Genomic DNA, 4,848 nt, shown 5'->3' on the forward strand with positions numbered 1-4,848 from the left:
GCCTCCTGGACTCACGAACCGGGTCCAATGCCCCCATGGGTCCCGGTTCTAGACTGAACCGGGACTAATGGGCTGACCCGGCTTGGACCGTTGCCCCCTTTTCTATTAGTGTCAAGACATGGTTTTAAATAGAGTGTAGTTGTTCTACACCCACGGACATTGCACCCCCGCTACACCCACGACCGAAAACTTAGCAAAACAAATCTGAAACTTTGCAGATTCGACTATGAGCAAACGTATGCTGGTTGAGTACGAAGCTAGAGTTCATCCATCTGGAAGACTAGACGTGACTTGGACACAGTACAGTCACCATCACGAATATCTCGCTGCAAGTTCATTGCTCCAAACATATTCATATACTGTACATGCTTTTGGCCTTTTTTACTTTGCCTGGCTGCTTATAAGCAACTGAGCTCGTCATTTCCCCGGGAGAGCTCCAGTCCAGAGTGAGTACTTACAGAGCCAGTCACTGCAGACGTCGGCTCGCCATGGCGGATCTCCTGCAGAAACTCTTGCTAGAGACCCTTCCAAGGTCATGGTTATTTCTCTTCCTCTTCCCTCTCTTCCTCGTGTATGTGCATTACTGGTTCACAAGAAAGTTCAGTGCGAAAAGGCAGCACCTCCCGCCTTCGCCGCCGGGGCTGCCCATCATCAAGCACCTCCACCTCATCGGCTCCCTCCTCCACGTCTCTCTCCGTGGCCTCGCAAGGAAGCATGACCCCGACGTGATACTCCTCCGTCTGGGCGCCGTGCCAAACCTCGTTGTATCCTCCTCGCCCGCCGCCGAGGCGGTGCTGCGCACCCACGACCACGTCTTCGCGTCACGGCCTCACTCGGTCGTCTCCAACACCATCATATACGGCTCGTCTGACATCGGCTTTGCGCCATACAATGAGTACTGGCGGCAAGCACGGAAGCTCGTCACCACCCACATGCTTATTGGCGCCGCCTCTTCTCGCAACACCGCTTCTTCTTCCTCCAGCTGCCTCACACAAGAAAGAGAAACTCACATACACGCATGTACCAAGGAGGAGCTTAGAAAGCTTTGCCCAGAGGCTCTTCACCTTGGTGAATACGCTGGTTACATTGTTTCTGCCTCGGCCCTCTCGGCCGCCTTTTCATTAACTGAGTGCAATGCTTATATACACAGAAGAGGTTTGCCGCATGCGCTAACTAGCCGGCACTCACGGCCATTAACCCACTAGTCCTAATCCATGCACTACGGCACGTCCACCTCTTCCTGAAATCTCTCCAGATCAAGGCGACTCAACAACTACCTTGACCAAGCAGCACTAACAGACTTGCATGTCGCATGCAACAAACTTGCTACGGACGCTCGCAACGGCCCCTCTGCCCAACGCGCCGGACACACCAACGTGACACACACATAGATGACCAAGGCAAAACGTGGTTTATTCCTAACAATCTCCTCCTAAACCACGACGTCGTTGCCATGGCGGTCGCTACGGCCTCCACCAAGCGTGACGCAGTCTTCATCCTCTTCCTCGGCGGCACACGCCGAGCTCCTTCTCCGCAGGCGACACACGTCTGGCGTCCCTCTACGTCCCGCACGTCCCGCACGCATCCGGCACGCCCGACGAGTCCGACCACACCACACGCCATGGACTCACCGCGCGCCGCCTCCGCGTCCGCCATGACAGCCGCCAGCGACAAGCGCCTGAAGGATGTAGCCGAACTCGAGCACGGACTCGAACACAACGGCGACATACGCCTCCTCCCAACGTCAACCGCACGCACATACGCGCACCCGCGGTCCCGACGCGCCCGACGCGTCCAGTGCGCACCCATAACATGCACCGGTCGCGCCCGGCTCGCCGCCGCGGCTTATTGCCTTACACCGCTGCGGCCTCAACCGCATCGCAACACCTCCATGCCGCCACGCCACGCCACCGCAGCCTCTGCGCCACCACGCACGTCCGCCGCGGCCGCTGCGGCTCCGTGCCACACGCCTCCACGGTTGTCGCGCCGAGCCGCTGCGACCTCTGCGCCACCACGCAGGTCCTTCGCGACCTCCTCGTCTCCGCGACCACCGTGCTCTTGGCGCGCACGACATCACACTGCATAGCCGCGGACTCGCCGCGCGTCGCCGTCGCCACGAGCTCGCCGCGTGCCGCAGCCGATGCCTCCATGTCGGCCGCGCACGCCACGGACGCCACAGCGCGCCACGGCCGCCCCTCGAACCTTGTGGCTCTGAATACCAATTGTTGGCGCCGCCTCTTCTCGCAGCACCGCTTCTTCTTCCTCGAACTGCCTCACACAACTCTCTTCTTTCTTTGTTTCCCTCAAAATCACACAAGGAGGAGAAACTCACACACACGCATGTACAAGGAAGAGCCTAGAAAGCTTTGCCCAGAGGCTCTTCCCCTTGGTGAATACGCTGGTTACATTGTTTCTGCCTCAGCCCTCTGGGCCGCCTTTTCATTAACTGAGTGCAATGCTTGTATACACAGGAGAGGTTTGCCGCATGCGCTACCTAGCCGGCACTCAGGGCCATTAACCCACTAGACCTAATCCATGCACTAGGGCACGTCCACCTCTTCCTGAAATCTCTCCAGATCAAGGGGACTCAACAACTACCTTGACCAAGCAGCACTAACAGACTTGCATGTTGCATGCAACTAACTTGCTACGGACGCTCGCAACGGCCCCTTGCCCAACGCGCCGGACACACCAACGTGACACACACATAGATGACCACGGCAAAACGTGGTTTATTCCTAACAATGCTCAGCGTCAAGAAGGTGCAGTCTTTCCGCGGCGCCGCTGCGGAGGAGGTACTGGTTTTTAATTATATTTAAATTTCCAGGTGCTAACAGCCTTTCTTTTAAGATCTTGCTCTCATTATTCTCGTACTGAATTGGTCTCTCACTTCCGTCAGAAACAAAATAACGGAAAGGACTTTCATGTGGTCCTCTTCAAACTGTTTCTCCCTCTGTCCGGGATTATTAGTTTCGCTCATAGTTTGTGTTTAACTTCTAAAATAAAATTAACTAATAGTAAAACATAGACTTTATGTATAAAAAATGATACCACCTGAAACTACTTTTGAATACGAATCCAACGGTAGTTGAATCTATATATGGTCCACCTTTGACACAAAATACCAGGGAAACTTATATATTAACCTGGACCGAGAAAGTACTACATATGTAAATGTTAGCTTCTCACACTTTACGACCCATGCTATTATAGGTCAGCATGGCGATGGCTAAGATCAATTAGGCAGCAGCTGCTGATGCTGCGGTGGACATGAGCGAGCTGCTCCACACATTCGCGAATGACATGGCGTGCCGCATTGTGTCGGGGAAGTTCTTCCTGAAAGATGGTCAAAGCAAGTTGTTCGGGGAACTCATCAAGGATACCTCACGGCTGCTAGGCGGGTTCAATTTGGAGGAGTACTTCCCGGCAGTGGGTAGGGTAGGAATGCTCAAGAAGGCGGTTTGTGCCAAGGCCAAAAGAGTGAGGAACAGATGGGCCGATTTGTTGGACAAGGTGATCGACGATCGTGTGAGCAAGCGCAATTCAACGTCTGATCACAAGGATGATGATTTTGTGGGTATTATGTTGTCTGTCCAACAGGAGTATGATCTCACAAGAGAGCACATGAAAGCTCTCCTTACCGTTAGTACAGATAATACCTTTCAATCTAAACATATTGATTTGTATACATCTTTCATTGTTCTAATTAATTCATATAAGCAGGATGTATTTTTTGGTGCGATAGACACATCAGCTAACGCTCTCGAATTTACCTTGGCTGAGCTCATGAGGAAGCCACACCTGATGGTGAAGCTACAAGATGAATTGAGGGGTATAGTACCCCAAGGACAAGAAATTATCAGTGAAACTGACATGAACAACATGACGTACCTAAGAGCAGTCATAAAAGAGTCGCTCTGGCTACATCCTCTTGCTCCTCTCCTTGCTCCACACCTTGCCAGGGCTAACTGCATCATCGACGGATACATAGTTCCTGCTGGGACACGTGTGGCCGTCAATGCGTGGGCCATTGGTAGGGACCCAAGCTCCTGGGAGTATGTGGAAGAGTTCATTCCTGAAAGATTTATACATGAAGGCAGCAGTATGCATGTCAACTTCAAGGGAAATGATTTCCAGTTCTTGACGTTCGGAGCAGGACGGAGAATGTGCCCTGGTATGAACCTCGGAATCGCGAATGTCAAGCTTATGTTGGCAAACCTTGTGTGCCATTTTGACTGGGAACTTCCGCTTGAGGTTGAGAGAAAAGATATTGATATGACAGAGGTGTTTGGGCTAACGGTCCGTCGGAAGGAGAAACTATTGTTGATTCCAAAATCACGCATGCACTCGCGAAAATAAAACTCAGCTAAATAGTGTGTTATATCGCATAATGTATTTCTTTGTAAATGTTAGAGTTGTGTCGAATATTATTGTACAAGGTAGGTTACAGTTGGACTTGGTTTGGACTATGTGTAGACATGGTAGGAGTTGTGTCCTAATAGGACACTTGTATTCTAGGCCTCTCATATATATCGTGGGTAGACACACGATGTAACCTATGCCAACATAATAGCACGGGCACGCGGGGGAGTCGGCGGCGTGTGCCGGCGCCCGGGCGGCCGGGGTGCGGTATTGTGACGGTGTCACGGGGAGGAGCGCCCGTAGTCAGGCCCCGGGGATGTAGCCGTATCGGTGAACCTCGTTAACAAATCTCGGTGCCGTGCTCGTGTGATTGCTTAGTCCTCGAATGATCAACGATATGCCTCGGATTTATTCTAACAAATGGTATCATGAGCAAGGTTCGAGAAGAGCGCTGGTTGTTAATCTAGAGGAGAGCACGATGAAGAC

At 52.4% G+C, this 4,848-nt stretch overlaps 1 pseudogene; it reads left to right on the forward strand.

The window, feature by feature from the left end:
* Nucleotides 1–488: 488 nt before the first annotated feature.
* On the forward strand, nucleotides 489–4,313 carry LOC119271113 (annotated as a pseudogene).
* Nucleotides 4,314–4,848: the final 535 nt, after the last annotated feature.

The sequence above is a fragment of the Triticum dicoccoides genome, chromosome 3A (assembly GCF_002162155.2).
Source record: "Triticum dicoccoides isolate Atlit2015 ecotype Zavitan chromosome 3A, WEW_v2.0, whole genome shotgun sequence".
Taxonomy (NCBI): Eukaryota; Viridiplantae; Streptophyta; class Magnoliopsida; order Poales; family Poaceae; genus Triticum; species Triticum dicoccoides.